The sequence below is a fragment of the Mus musculus genome, chromosome 7, assembly GCF_000001635.26.
Source record: "Mus musculus strain C57BL/6J chromosome 7, GRCm38.p6 C57BL/6J".
Taxonomy (NCBI): Eukaryota; Metazoa; Chordata; class Mammalia; order Rodentia; family Muridae; genus Mus; species Mus musculus.
Genome location: NC_000073.6, coordinates 109667762 through 109684067, shown reverse-complemented (window position 1 = coordinate 109684067; position 16306 = coordinate 109667762). Strand labels below are relative to the sequence as shown.

Sequence of the window (16306 nt, the reverse complement as noted above, 5' to 3'; positions counted from 1 at the left end):
AACCTCAGTGTTGGTGCTAGGACCCATCTCTCCAGTACCCTAGTTAGAAGTTTTGAGACACAGAACAGTTGCTGTGCAGAGCTAGAAGCATTCAAATCACTAGGAATAAAAGGATTATGGAACCTCATTCAGAGCTGGGAGGTTTGCCTGCCAGTGTCTTTTGCATCTTACTATGAGGTTGCAGGAATGATGGAGGTTCTTCTTTTGTCAGGTAGATTGCTCCTGTGCTATTCAGTAAGAATTCTTTCTGTTGAGATGCTTTGAAGATATGCTTCAGCCATACAAATTGATTCATTATCAGCAAAGGTTTTATTTCTTCTCAGTACTGGAGTTATCTATATAGGAAATCTGAGGCTCAAAGTAAGTGCATGTTATAGTAAATAGCACTTGGTAGTAACACACACACACACAGAGGAGACTTAGAATGACAGCTTCCTAGAGGCCTACAGCTTGGACTTTTGGACATTTATCTCTCAGCTGTCCAAGGCTTCTAGAGTTAAAGAGGATTGATGACTATGAGAGTCACTATCAATAGTAAGGAACGAAAGGGGGAGCCTTCCAGAACTGAGAAGGGTTCTGTTCTGGCTTTGTGGGGTCAACCTTGTTTCACAGAATAGCAGAACTTTGGGAAAAGGCTACCCTGAAATGGCCTGATAGATGCAGACAAACTGCTCTTCCCTTCACTGGTGAAATTGAATTACTTTATTTATTTACTTATTTATTTGTTATTTAATAGAAGCTCCCTTAGCATCTGTCATCCCAGCTGATAGGAGGATAATTATTAAACTAACGGTGTCGGGCTGGAGTGATGTCTCATTGTGTAAGAGCACGCACTGCTCTTGCTGAGAACCTTGTTCTGTTTCCAGCACCCATGTCAGTCAGCTTGTCACTCCAGCTCCGGGATCGACACCCTTCCCACTCACATGCACATACCCATAGTTAAACACAAAATAAAACCTTAAACTACGTATGTAGATGTAATTTTTATTTATGTGTGTGTTCTCATGTCTTTATACGCACCCTCCAAGGCCAGTAGATCTCCTAGAGCTGCAGTTGCAGGCAGTTTTAAGTCACGGAAGGCGGGTGCTGGGGATTCTGAAAGTTTGCACTCTTTATTGCTGAGCTGTCTCTCTAGCCCTAAATCTTTTTTTTTTTTTTCAAATTGGATATTTTATTTATTTACACTTCAAATGTTATGCCCTTTCATGGCTTCCCCTCTGCAAACCTCCTATCCCATCCTCTGTTACCCTGCTTCTATGAGGGTGCTCCCCCACCCACCCACCCACTCCTGCCTCACTGCCCTAGCATTCCTCTATACTCGGGCATCAAACCTTCACAGGACCAAGGGCCTCCCCTCCCATTGATGCCAGATAGGGCCCCTTCAGCTCCTTTAGTACTTCTAACTCCTCCATTGAGGTACCTGTGCTCAGTCTGATGGGTGGCTTTGAGCATCTCCATCTGTATTGATCAGGATCTGGCAGAGCCTCTCAGGAGACAGCTGTATCAGGCTCCTGTCAGCAAGCACTTCTTGGCATCAGCAATAGTATCTGGGTTTGGTGTCTGCATATGGGATGGATCCCCAGGTGGGGCAGTCTCTGTATGCCCTTTCCTTCAGTCTCTGCTCTACTCTTTGTCCCTGTATTTCCTTTGGACAGGAGCAATTCTGGGTTAAAATTTTGGAAATGGGTGGGTGGCCCCAATCCCTCAACTGGGAGTCTTACATTATATCTGGAGTTGTTTTCTCAAAGTGCACTTCACATTACTGTTTCCAAGACTGCCATGTTATCTATAATGAAATTTAAATTCCTTAATATTAACTCATGTTTTTTTTTTTTTTTACCAGATAGGACTTTTTATTATTCAGTCAGTTATCAATAAAATACTAGTAATTCAAATTTTCAAATTCAACAGCATATAAAATACCTTTATACAGCAGTATTTGTGCCAGAAATGCAAGTAATTTTATATATTGGATCATTATCCAATATACAAAAATCAGTAAATGTAATATCTCATATTGATAGAAGAAAATAGAAAACCATATGATTATGCCAATAGACACAGAAAGGATTAAAAATTTAACATTCTTTCATGATTTAAAAACCACTACCACCCACACACATACACACACACACGCATACACACACACAAATCCCCAAGAAAACTAACACTACAAAAAAAAACAAGAACTAAGTTTAAGAGAAGTGCTTCAACATAATAAGAGCTATATATGACAAACCTCTGGCCTACATCATACCGAATGCAGAAACACTGAAAGTCTGTAGGTAGATGAAGACTGTCCAGCCTTAAGTCTTAATTTGGGATCCTATTGCTATGATGAAACACCATGACCAAAGCAGCTTGGGAAAGGGTTTATTTGCCTTATACTTCTTGTTATTGTGCACCATCCAAGGAAGTCAGGACAGGAACTCAAACAGAGCAGAGCCTGGAGGCAGGAGCTCATGCAGGGGCCATGAAGGGTGCTCCTAACTTGCTCCCCACAGCTTGCTCAGCCTGCTTTGTTGTCTATCCTAGGATCACAAACAAATAATAGCCCCACCCACAATAGGCCAGATTCTCCCCTATCAATCACTAATTAAGAAAAACAAAACAAGACAAAAAACACACCCTGCAGGCTAGCCTACAGTCCAGTGCTATAGAGGCATTTTCTTAATTGAGGTTTTTTTTTTTTTTTTTTTTTTCTCCTCAAATGACTTGAGCTTGTGTCAGGTTGACAAAACTATCAAGCACAGAGCTGGATCCCACAGCCAGGCACATCTCTGAGTTCAAGGCCAGCCTGGTCTACAGAGCAAGTTCCAGAATGGCCGGGGCTACACAGAAAAACTCTGTCTCAAAAAAAATCAAAACTAAAACCAAACTATCCAGCACAATTAATGAACCTTGCTGAGCCTGCTTTCATTTCCTGTGCATCCAGGCACCTGGCATCTCAGCTCTCCTGTTCTCCTAGCTGACCAATCACTGATCCTGTTCTCCTAGCTGGCCAATCAGTGATCCTGTTCTCCTAGCTGGCCCAATCACTGATTCTGTTCTCCTAGCTGGGCCAATCACTGAAGTTACCCCAAAGCCTTCCTTAAGTGGTCTATTGTTATTTTTATCCTAGTATTTAGAATAAAATACCAAATACAATAACACAAAAACATGCAGACCTAGGTATAATGCAACCTTTTCATGACTGATTATTGGAAGAGAACTTTGATTTTTTTTTTATTACATCTTTGGTACATATTGAAAGGGGAGAGTGAAAGGCATGTTGTGGAATTCAAGGCATGGAAACTGTTTTTGCTGTTGAAGTGGAGCTCGGGAAAGCATCACAGCTATTTTCTAACAGTAGAAGAAAATAATAACTTGTCCTAATTTTCTGTAAAAATCTCAGTAGTAATACTTGAAAATAATCACTGAAATAGAAATATTTACTAGACAAGATTTCACTTCTCATTATTTCTCTCCGAGTACTACAGTTTTTCTATTTTCTTTATTAATAATCCTATAACTTTAAAAAAATTTTTAATGTAATGTATGAGTGCTCTGCTGCATATACCCCTGCAGGCCAGAAGAGGGCATGAGATCCCCTTACAGATGGTTGTGAGCCACCGTGTGGTTGCTGGGAATTGAACTCAGGACCTGTGGAAGAGCAGTCAGTGCTCTTAACCACTGAGCCATCTCTCCAGCCCATCCTACAACTTTTTAATTAACCAGCATTACCAGTCAGTATTTCTTTTTAACTCCTTGTAGAGTTAAATAAAATCTTTCCTTTATTGTGTAGAAAATTTTTAGGTTATGAGAGAAGAATGTGTAGTATTTGTGAATATTCATATACCAAAAATTTCCTACAGATTTCCATTCTTTGTCAGTCAACACACTAACATTATTTGGAAGGATTGTGTGAGTCAGAAATAAAAATCAGGAAATTATTAGCAAGCAGATGGAATGTTTTTATAACCACATCTGCATGCTAACCAATACTGCTTGCTGCAATTTTGTTGTCTGGAATTATACAGAGAAAAACTAATAAGTAAGTACATTGTTTTAATCATTGTTCTATTGCTATGAAGAGATGCTATGACATGCAACTCTTATAAAGGAAACCTTTTATTTGGGGCTTGCTTACAGTTTCAGAGACTCTATCCATTATCATCACAGTGGGGACCATGAAGGCAGGAGAGGTAGCTGAGAGCTTTATCCTGATCTGGAGGCAGAGTGAGACGGCCTGGTGTGGGTGTCCCCAGTGACACACTTCCCCAAACAAGGCCTATCTTCTAATTCTTCTAAAATAGTGCCACTTTCTAATGACTACACATTTAAATGTAAGAGCCTCTGGGTGCCATTCTTAGTCAAACCTCCACGTGCAAGTTGCCATTCTGCTAATCCAATTAATGGATTGGGATAGAGCCTTTCAAGTTTGCTCTAAAAGAATACATAATCTGCAGTGATTTCCCAGTGAGGGGAACTGATAGTGAGAATGAGAAGAAAGTTTTGGGTGGGGAGATGGCTCGGTGAGTAAAATAACAAGTGTGAGGGTCTGCGTTCAAACTCCGAGAGCCCACATAAAGCTGGGTGCTGTGGCATACATCTGCTGTCCAAGTCTCTTATGAGGAGACAGAAGGCTGACAGCTGACACAGGAAAATCTTTGAAGGGCAGCTAGCTTGACATGTGCAGCAGCAGCAGTTGAACAACAAAGAGACTCTGCCTCAAACAAGGTGGAAAGAGAGGACCACACATGAATTTATCCCATGACCTCCACAAAAGCACTGTGGCACATGTACACTTGAACACAAATGAACATGAACATGCAAACAATATTAGGGGGAGTTAATTTTTCTTGTATATTGTTTTATTTTGTATTTAAAATTTACATTTAGTTATGTCTTATCTATATTTACATATTATTATATGTAAAATGCTTTTTTTAAGACACAATGTCAAAAAAGTTTTACATATAATTCATGTCAGTGTTCTGAATATCCTGTTTTTTTAAACTTAAAAAGTTAAGCAGTCTTGGAAGTGGTGAGATTGCTCAGCTAATGATAAAGTTGTTGCTGCCATGCCTGATGACCTGAGTTAAATCCCTAGAACCCAAATAATGCAAAGAGAGAATGACTTCTGTCTTCTGACCTTCATGTATACACTGCGGCAGTTGTATACATCCACATACATCCACAAAAATAAGTCAATATTTAAAATTTTTTAATTAAGCATTCTTTAATCAGATATCTTGGAAGGTTAGTATGAAATCAGTAGTTTCAATGAAGTGGTATAGTAATTTTTCAGAAACATTTAAAATGTCTTAAACATTGAATGTTCTAAGAGGAGGTGAAAACAGTCTATTCTTCAGGCAAGCTCCTTTAGCTCAGGAAGTTCCTGAAACTGATGAGATATACTAGGTTTCTCCCTCTACAAGCATATAAGCTATAAGGACAACAAAGACACTTTCAAACAAGCTAGAAAAGGCTCAGACTAATGGAACCACCTACAAAAGACACCCTTCAGTCTGTGGAGCTATCTGCAAATTGTATGGTGAGCCCCAGGTTTCCAGATTTTGTCAGCCATGATCCATGCTGGTGTGGGGTTTTGGTGATGTGGCTGTCTTTGAGTCATTTCTGCTCCTCTAAGTAAACCCTCACCCTCACCTCACCGTATTCTTGTAAGTAATGCCAATAAAACCCATTGATTCATCAGGTTAGATTTTGGTGGTATCCTTTTTTTTTTTTGGTTTTTTTTTGTTTTGTTTTGTTTTGTTTTTCGAGACAGGGTTTCTCTGTGTAGCCCTGGCTGTCCTGGAACTCACTTTGTAGACCAGGCTGGCCTCGAACTCAGAAATCCGCCTGCCTCTGCCTCCCGAGTGCTGGGATTAAAGGTGTGTGCTACCACGTCCGGCTTGGTGGTATCCTTAACTTGGATCTATTGATGGTTTCTTCTCTGGGGTGAGTGAGATGTTTGTTCAGGTCTCCCCAGGAATAGTATCAAAGGTGACCTTTTAGTGTTCCTTGTTTAACAAAATCTTGCTGGTTCCTCAGTAATTTTTTTACGTTTTATTAAGCATAATCTTTATTTGGTGGGAATTAATTCTTAAGAATTTAGTTGATGGATTTTTTTTTTAAAGATAGGCTGTTAAGGTAGTTGTGTCCAAGTATTATTGTGAAGGAAAGAACTGTGCTCTATTTCAGTTTATGTAATATTTTCCCAGTTCCTTTGGGGGAAGCCTGTGTGGGTGAGTGTGTAGTAATGGTAGGGCTCTCCTACAAAGAAAGTTATGCTCTGTACAACTAACAAAGCAAAGACCTTATCCATTAGCCTATTACTGATTGGCCTTGGGGATTCTAAGTCAGCAAGACTGATGCCTACCTGTGAAGACATTTTAGATCTAAGTGAGACCCCAGTGGCTTTGCACATGCAACAGTGCTTGAGGGGCTTGGAAACCAAATACAGAGTGAATGAGAAGACAAACAAGACCTTCCATACCACTCATGGTCATTCCTTCTTCTCTCAGCCTTTGGGTTACATGCATTCATTACCATATCTGGTTCCCTTTCTACTTGTCAGAGCTGTGTCTTTTTATTTTTAAAATGTGAGTGTGGATGTGCATGTGCTATGGTGAACATGTAGAGGTCAGAGAACATTTTTCAGGGGTCAGTTCTCATCCTTCACCCCCCCCCCCCTTTTCTTTTGAGGAAGGGCTTTGGCTGCTGTGAAGACTAGCTTCCACTCAAGAGCAGCTCTCCTCTCCCGTTAGTGCTGTGATTACAGATGCATCTGACTTTTAATTTGGGTTCTGGGGATTGAGTTTGGGTTGTGAGATTTGTATGGCTAGTGCTTTAACTTGCTGAACAGTTAGTTACACAGCGTGTGTGTCTATGTCCACATATGTGCTTGGGGCCCACGGGTCAGAAGAGAGACTTGAATCTCCAGGAATTGAAGTTATTGGTGGTTGTGAACCACCACATGAGTACTAAGAATTGAACATGGGTCCTCTGCCAGAGCAACTAGTGGTCTTAGCCACTGAGCCAACTCACCAACCCCTTGCTTTAGAGTTAAAGCTCATGTGAAAGTCTCCATGACCATAAGTTGTTTGTTTTATTTATCTCGAGACAGAGTCTTGTATAGAGCTTAGATTAGCCTTGAATTCACTATATAGCTCAAGAACTGACCTTCCTGTTTCCACTTTCCATATGCTAGGATTACAGGTATGTATACCACCATACCCAATTTTTATGCAGCAGTGGGAATAAAATCTAGGGTTTCTGGATTCTAGGCAAGCCCTCTACCAGCTGAGTAATATCCCCAATCCTGTGTTTTGTGCTTGGACAAGATTTCCCTGTATATCTTATGCTGGCTTTCTACTTGCAGGAATTCTCCAGCCTTAGCTTTCGAAGTGTTGAAATTACAAGCATGCCTTAGCACACCTAGCTGCTTTAGAAATGAGCTTTTAATCAGGTAGTGGTAGCTTACGCCTGCAAACAAACAAATGAAATACCATTCACATCTGAGTGAATGGAAAGCAGAAATATCACTTGTGAAGGTTATGGAGTCTGGTTAATATTTGTGTTTATTTTTCTGCTTATTTATTCATTTCTTTATTTTTGAGGCAAGGTCTTACAATGTAGCTCTGGCTAGTCTAGAACTTGCAGTGTACACCAGATTGGCCTCAAACTCATGAGATCCCCTTGCTAGTACCTAGTACTGGTATTAAAGGTGTTCACCATTCCACCCAGCTTTGCAATTATTTATTTGTGATTAATGTTTTTAAAACCCATTTCCAGATTATTTAAGGTAACACTCAAGTTTGGCAGTTTAACTAAAACATGATGTTCTTAAGTAATAGGAAAGGACTTTGGCGGTGAAGGCAGGAGGATCAGGAGCTTATGGTGATTCTTAGTTATAGAGCGGATTGAAGGCTAGCCTGGGCTACAATGAGGCCCTGCTCCAAACCAACCAACCAAATACCACCGTCCCCTAACCCAGAATACCCTAAAATCTAAACAAAAAACGAAGACTAAGAAAGGATGTTTGGAACATCTGTCTTAGAAAGCTGAGTCATCTAGGCCAACCATGTCTCCCGTTTTCCTGCTATGGAGAAACCGGGTTGGTTGGACCAGGAAGCATAGCACCATAGCCAGGCTAATGGGCACATGTGCTATGGGGAATTCTGTTTCGTGAGTACTGGAGCTATAGACCCAAAAATCTTTCCCTGAAGGAAAAAAAAGTATGTCAACCCAAACCCCAAACAACTTACCCTGCTTAAGTGCAGGACTTAAACCAGCAAAAGGAACTAAAGCCCATCTTTGTGATGTCAAGTTCTGTTTTGGTGTGTGGTAAAATAGTTGGATTTTAAGTCTCTCAGAGTTAAAATATACAGACACTTAGCTATAAGATGTGTTGCCAGGCATCTGTATGGAATATGACCATGTAATCAGGCTGTATTGTACTTCTCTACACAAAGAGAGCCAAAGCTTCTACATCTGAAAATTAGGAGACTTGCATTTGTCTGACAGAAGACAGTACAGAGGAAATGACTTGGAGGCAGAGGAGAAGTAGGAGAGAGGATGAAAGGACTGTATTCATGCTATCCAAATTAGAGTCAGGATGTTTATGCTCAAATCTTGTCTTGGCTCTCATTGAGGGCACTGAACAACGGGGACATGGGAAAGTGTATCTCTGAAGTCCCTAATTTAGGCACTAAACAGACCAAATTCCTTCCACAAATGCTTCCTATTTTCAGCAGGCTGTTTCTGAACATACATTGTGATTAAAGTGCACAGCTGGCTAGTGCTAACCACTCCTTCTCTTTCCTCTGCTAGCTCTTCCCCACAGCTATTATTTTATTCTGTTGTTTATAAGTGACATGCTCCACAGGACAGCAGCCTACTGAGAGTATACTTACTTCTCTCTTCCTTTTCCTATGACGTCTCCCTGTTGCCCAGGTGTGTCTCAGACTCTCGAGAAGCTGGAACCACAGGCGTTTCACTGTGCTCAGCTCATTTTTATTCACTCAAATAGCATGAGTATTGAAATAGCATTGTAGACTTATTTCATGGTAAGTATATAGGATGTAATTGTGAGCAAACTAGACTTGACTCTTGTTTTCAGAGCATACTATCTTCCTAAGAACATTATTCATAGTTGGCCTTGTTCATCCAACAAAATGAATATTTGGTTAATGAAAATTAAAAGAAGTTCCAGATGTCAATGTTTCTAATAAATATTTAGCCAATAGTAGTCTCTCAGTAATGCTCACATAAGTGGAATTAAGATTAAGACTATGTTTAGAAACTTTTAAGATATGCTAATTTTCTTCCTGAAAGAACAGATCTAGTAAAGGTTTTTCTCAGGAATAAAAACAGTTCCACACATGAGCAGGCAAGATGTCTCAGTGGATAAAAGTGATTGCCCTAAGTTCATTTCTGGACATAGGGGCTGAATAGACGGCCAGCTGTTCATAGTGCTGCTGCTCTTGCAGTTCAATTCCCAGCACCCTTGTAGGGCACAGTAAAACAGCAGTAAACCTAGTTCCCAGCACCCATGTAGGGTACAGTAAAACAGCAGTAAACCTGGTTCCAGGGGATCCAGTATCCTCTTCTAGACTGCATAGTACCTGTACTCACTGATGCACATAACCACACACCGAACATACATATCTATGTGATTTAAATAATAGAGTAATTTTTAAAGCACCAGGTGCAGTGGCGATATGTGTCTTCAATCCCAGCCTGTGAGCTGGGAGGCAGAGACAGGAGAATCAAAGAAAGGTCAAAGGTCAGCTAGCTTGGAGTACAATATGGAAGAAAGAGATAGACCTTAAATTGATAAGTGGAAGGAGAGAAACAACTACTGAACATTGTTCTCTGATCTTTACATATGCTCTGTAGTATGCATACAACTGTGGATACACACACATACACACACACGTGGAGTTCTTTGTATAATTTATAAATGAAGTTTTCAGACAAAAAGAATGATTTGTACTTCATTATTGCCTCTTGCAATTGCTTTAGCACACAAGAATTCTCAGTAGCTAGAGATGAGAATAACTAATGTCCTGGATCTCTGTGGAAAAAAGTCTTGATGCCTTCTGTTCGGTTGACTTTCTCTATAGAGGTCACCCATGGAGAAAATGAAGTGTTAATGCATTAGTTTTAGAAGTGAGAGACCTATGAGCCTCTTACAGGGCTGGTGGTGTAGTCAGTGGTACAGCTTGTGCTCAGCATGCATGCTTGAGGCCTCTGAATTCTCTCTCCCACCCCTTCACCCACTACAGGTCCTTAGAGATGGGCATTTGCCAGGACTGTTAAGCTATGAGGCTTGGCTTGTCATTGCCCATTTCCTGTGTCCCTGGTCCTTATCCCTGTTGCCATACAGGCATTCTCTCTTTCTGTGTTGGGGTAATAATCACCCTAATTTAAGGCTGGAAATTTAGAGAGGCAAATCCATCCAAGTGTATCCCAGTTCTCTTGGAGGATCCACAGGCCAGTGAACCTGATTGTGAGTTTGGAATAAACCTATACTGACTTGCTCAGTTCCAGGCAACACCTTTGTTTTCCAAAGTGTCTCCACAGCAGCTAAAAGTCGGGGTTTTCCCAGTATAGACAGAGCCAGTCCAACTTATCAACGGTAAAGTCTATTCAACAGTGCAGACACCCTCTCTGGTGTCAATATGATGATGATAAAGAGCTAATGACATGATACTACAATTCATCTCTGACATCCTCTTTTGGAAAAGGAACAGTAGTTTTATATTACTTTGGTTCTTGTCACTAGTTGTGCTCAATCATGAGCAAGTTGAATTATTTCCAGGATAAATCTTAAACTTATTATTTTTAGTGCTTATCTTCTTGCAGCTGAGTAAATATCTCTTTAGGATATGTGACAATTCAATTGGCTTGGGCTTTGAAACAGGCCTTAGCTTTAGAGCCTGCTTATATTCATCTACATACATTGGTTCTTTTGAAATGCAGCTACTGTATGTAAAATTATAAAGTGTGATCACAGAGTAAACCCAGAGGCTCCCGTGTGCTATACCCCCAGCCCTAAAATTGTAAATTTTGATCTGTTTGGAGACAAGGTCTTTCTTTGTAGACCTGGCTACCCTGGAACTGGCTGTGTAGACCAGGCTGGCCTTGAACTCAAAAAAGAGACCTTTTTGCCTCTGCTTCTCTAGTGCTGGGATTAAAGCTGTGTGCTATCACTCCGCCAAAATTTTCAATTTTCAATTCTAAATTTTGAAAGTCAATTTTCACTATTTCTCATTCCAGTTCCATGGTCTATTTGTAAATAATTTATGGGAAGAGAATTCAAGTTACATAGCATTCTACCAAGTAAGTGTGGGCCTGGTTTGAAACGGATTGTTATACTAGGTTTATGATTGTTCCTACGAATTTCACTGGTAAATAAGACTGTCCCCCGGAACTTGTTTCTTCATTGAATAGCATTCTCTTTTACCTTTTGATTTTGCCTGCACGTGAAGTTTTTACAATTCTCACAATTCCTGTGGAGCTTTGATTTCAGACCTGATCCTTATAACCCTAGAGCTTTACTTCTGCTACTGGCTGCAGACCCAGGGTAGCTTCTTTTAATGTCTTTTCGGTTTCTTAGGGCTCCTGGGCCCAAAGCCAGCAGAACGGAAAGAGTACTTGGGTTTGTTTGAAGGCAAGCCGGCTGTACAGGCAGCTTTCCCAGACTTTCCCAGCTCCGGCTTTTCCTGCATACCAGCAGAGCGGCTTTTTTCCTCTGGTGATTGAAACCATCTGGACTGCAGGGGGGTCACGTGTGTATGAGAAAATGACATAAAGTTTCTGATCCCCTTGTCCTTCTGCTCCAGATCCAGACAATCCTTGGTCGGATGGTGCCGAGGTGAGGGCGGTGCGGTCTGGGGGCCTGACTTCCCACCCTACTTTGGTCATAGCTCCCCCCCCACCCCCCGCAACGTCCTTTCCCTCCCCCGCCCCCCCACCCCCACCCCCGACCCAACACCCGGGAGCACAACCCTCCTCCAGGCTGCAGCAACCCACCCTTTAGGACTCGGTAGAGGCACGCCTCCCCTGGCCCTGCAGCCCTCCCGCCGCCCGCCCTCTCTGCGAGAGCAGTCCCCTTCCTGGGGCTGTGCGGAGCTCCCGGCCGGCTCGGGCGGCGGAGGTAAGTGGTCCCGGTCGCTCTCTGGAGTCTCTGCTTCTGTTCCCCTCCCGGTGGCGGGCGCATAGGACTCAGATTCCAGTTCTGCGGCTCACCGAGCCCTTCCATCTTCTTTATTCCCGGCCCAGGCAGGGGATCCTGCTGCGTGAGTACTAGGTGCGGGCCATGGCTTTCAAAGTTGGTGGGAACTGCCCTTCTGGGCGATCGTGGCCAGCCCTGCCTTCCGGTCTGGCCCGGCTACGCTGTGTGGGGTATGAAGCGCAGACCAGAGTCTGGAATTGTGTAGAACAGCGGGATGCCAGTAGCCTTGGACAGAGACAGAGTTAAACTGCATTTACCTGAGCCTATGCTGTTCGAGTGCGGCTGGATGAGGAACACGCGTGTACGCTCAGACACAGCACCCACACAGACTAGCTTCTAACTCAAACAAAGGAAATTAACTTTGTCTTCTATCACTTGGATCAGTTAAACAGGGTTTGTTGGCTTGCTACCTCCTTACGCTTATAGCTTACTGGTGGTAACCTAGTGACCTAGCATTGAAGGAGCACACTTCAACATTTGCCATACTTTCAAGGTCTGAAAATCTAGTTCCAAGTAAAGGTGAGAGGACTGAACATTTTCTAGTGTTTTTAAAGGAACATTGCAGTGTTGTGGGAAATTTTGTATGAGCATAGCTTACAATAGTTTAGCTGCCTAGCCGAATGAAAGAATTTGCCATAATGCAGTCTCAGACCAGCTCTTTATCTCATTTCCACCCAGATGTTTCTGCTTTTTCATTGCAGAGTCTGGAGAGTGGTAAAGAAGTCATTAGTTCATGTCCAAGATGGTAAGGGCCACAAGGAAAACCCCCAACTAACTACATAGTAGTTTTGTTTTGTACAAAGGGTGTTTTTCAGAAGGTAGATGCCTTCGTTAACTTTTTTGGGTGGGGGGGATTTGCAGGGGACAAGGTCGAATGTATCTTAGGCTGACCCTAAACTCTTGAGCTTTTTCTGCCATCACTACCCAAATCCTGCGATTAGAGGTGTGAAAATACTGTGTCCTGCTCCCTTCGTGGATTTTTTTTTCCTCCTTAGATGTAAGAGATGCCTAAAGGACCAGAAATAGTATAAATTTTAGAAAACTTAATCAGAAGGACTGAATTGTCCATGGTCTCTGTATCTCATGCTGAATTAGGAAGACTCTGAAGCTCGGAGTCTATTGAATGTATAGTCTATTAAATGAAGCAAAAGCTGTGTGTATTCCCCTGTCCTGGATAAGAGTCTATAGGAGACTTTGGAAAGACTGTGCAAAATATGGGGAAGAGATTGGTACATATAAATACTTGGAGAAAGATACATGTTGGAGGTTTTTTTTTTTTTTCCTTAATTGGGCCAGAAAGAAACCCTTTTCTGTCAGTTTCAAGAAAACCATTATCATCAATGTATTTTCTATTGTGATTGGTTTGGTAAAGTGCTTGCCCTTCAATTTGTGTACTTTCAGAAAAAAGGATTGACACAAGTAAATATCTTGTTGATTGATTTATAATGTAAGAATTACAGACCATCAAGTAGAAGATGGTAATGAGGCAGGAACACTTCCCAGAAGGCTGTTTGAGTTGGGTTTGGAAGTGTGGTTGTGCAAATGAATGGTGCGGTTGATGGTTTTCAGGAGAGCAGAGTGAGCCATTTAGATAGGGACTAGGGAGAAGAGTCAAATGCAGCAGTGCTCTGAGCCAGGAGCTGCTGGATGCTCTCATTCTTCACTGGTGCTCTTGTTTTAAGGAGAGAAGACCAGAGCCATAGGATAGGCCGCCTGCTCAGGATGGCACAGCAGTCATGGCAGAGCTGGTATTTAGATGCCCAGTTTGCTGACTGACTGTGTGTCCACTGCTGCTTCCGCAGTGAGTGGTGGGAGGTCCAGCTGCAGGGACTGTGGTCAGCTTGAATTCTGGCTCGAGGGCTGGAATTTTATCCCACTCACATCATCAGCTTCTAAAGGTTTTTTAAGAAAGGCAACGATGGCCAGAAGTGTGGTTTTAGAAGTCATGTGACATAGGTGTATGAGAATGTGAGTGATGTCATATATACTTGTAATCAGGAGGATAAAAAGGAGATGTAAGCAAGGTATTTAGGTGTTTCAGGTTCTGCCCTGTTGACAGTAAGTACCCTGCAGGAAGTAGTTAGATAACTGGGAAGAAGCTAGTTGCATTAACCACAGGGTTGCTGGGAACATGAAGGAGCAAATGTTAGCTGGCATCCCTGAAATGGAATACCACTGGTGGCTTGTCCTGTATGTTCTGCCCACATTTTGCAATACTCCAGTGACAGTGTTTTGGACAACTACCCTGAGAGGCAGAGTTCAGTGCTGTAATTTAAGAGCCTTTCCTTACCTCCCCTCAATGTTTTGAGATGCTCTGCCTGAATACATTTTCTTGCTTCTAGTTAGAAATGCTTAATTTTAAAATAAGACAAAAATAAACTGAGATATCTTTCTAAACGAGACCAACTTTTTTCACCTTTTGTAATTGGTGGAACAATAAGAAGTCTTTGGAATATTATTGCATTGTATTGTAGAAATGATTTAAAGATGTAGACAGTCCTTCCTATCCCTTTACCAAGGAATTGCGTTTGTATGTACTGCTGGGAGACATAAAGGGTCCTTGAATCCCCAAATTTATAACAAGGCTCTTTGATTCTCCACAGATACTGGACACAGTCAGGGCAGCTCTTGGTGAAGCTATCTCATTAGAGTTCTTGAATAGCCTGGACTATTCCCTTTGCAGGCCGTAGGGGTTTTCCTCTGAACTTGTTTAGTGTTATGAAGACTTGGTATGCCAAAGAGTTGTTAAATAGTAAGAGGTGGCACAGAAAAGGTGGAAGCTCCCTGGACTCTGTGAGGGTAACCCTAGTGGGGACTCCTAACAATGGTGGACACAGAGACTGAACCGTCCATCCTCTATATCAGGCAAGACTGTCAGCCACAGAAACTTTTGATTAGAATCTGTCCCGTCTGCAAGATGTACTAGGGCAGTGGTAGTGCAGAATTTCTGGGAGTGGTCAACTTGTGACTGGTCTAAGTTGAGGCCCATGCCCGACACTGCCTAGATGACCAGGAACCGGAGGCTGGATAGCTCAGAGACCAAGAGTAGAACCAAGAAGCACACTGGAAAAAAAAATCCTAATGATGTTCTGCAATACTATAGAGGCAGCTGATGGGAGCAGATGCTGAGACCCATAGCCAGACATTGGGCAGGAAGGGAGACCAGGTTGGAGATCTCCACTGGGTCTCTCCCCAGGAACCCTATAGGAAAGAGGGAGGAGGAACTGTGGAACCCAGGGAGGTCTAGCACACTTGGAGAGCACATTAATACGTAATTAAGTAAAGTGGGGCTCGTGGGGCTCACAGAAACTAAGGTGGCAGTCATGTGGCCTGCATATGTGTTATGTTTGTTGGTTTGATGGTTTGGGGGGACTCCTGACAGTGGGAGGGGGAGCGTCTCTGACCCTTTGAGCATGCTCGTGAGACCCTTTTCCTCCTGGTGGGTTTCCTTGCTTAGACTTGATGTGAGGGTTTGTGCCTGGTCTTATTGTATCTTGTTGTGCCTTGTTTGTTTGACAAACAAGAGAGGCCTGCTCGTTTTGTTTTGTTTTTTTTGTTTTTTTTTTAATGAAAGTTTTTTTTAAGATTTATTTATTTATTCATTTATTATATGTAAGTACACTGTAGCTGTCTTCAGATGCACCAGAAGAGGCCATCAGATCTCATTACAGATGGTTGTGAGCCACCATGTGGTTGGTGGGATTTGAACTTCGGACCTTCGGAAGAGCAGTCGGGTGCTCTTACCCACTGAACCATCTCACCAGCCCCTTGTTTTGTTTTTTGAGACAGGGTTTCTCTGTATAGTCCTGGCTGTCCTGGAACTCACTCTGTAGACCAGGCTGGCCTCAAACTCAGAAATCCGCCTGCCTCTGCCTCCCAAGTGCTGGGATCAAAGGCGTGCGCCACCACTGCCCGGCGTAAATGAATATTCTTATATGTTTATTCTATGCCTATTAATAAATAACTATTCATGAACATACCTAAGGATTAGAACCTTACTAATATGATTGTCTCATTTTTCTTCATTTCATCGACTTGCCAAATATATTCCCAATTTTTATTATTTTTTATTTAGTGATT

General features: G+C 42.1%; 1 protein-coding gene across 14 annotated transcripts in view; it reads left to right on the top strand.

The window, feature by feature from the left end:
- Positions 1–16306, top strand: part of Denn2b (DENN domain containing 2B) — a 179808-nt gene that overhangs the window by 19651 nt on the left and 143851 nt on the right. For 2 of the 14 annotated variants that reach the window (XM_011241941.2, XM_030243089.1), the window contains exon 1: positions 11720–11866. The exons of 2 other annotated variants lie outside the window; for them this stretch is intronic. The gene's annotated coding sequence lies outside the window, so the exon portion shown is untranslated. Of the gene's footprint in view, positions 1–11719; positions 12302–16306 lie in introns of those variants that run through there. 10 more of the 14 variants (XM_011241940.3, XM_006508320.4, XM_011241945.3 and 7 more) reach the window with 8 other exon arrangements.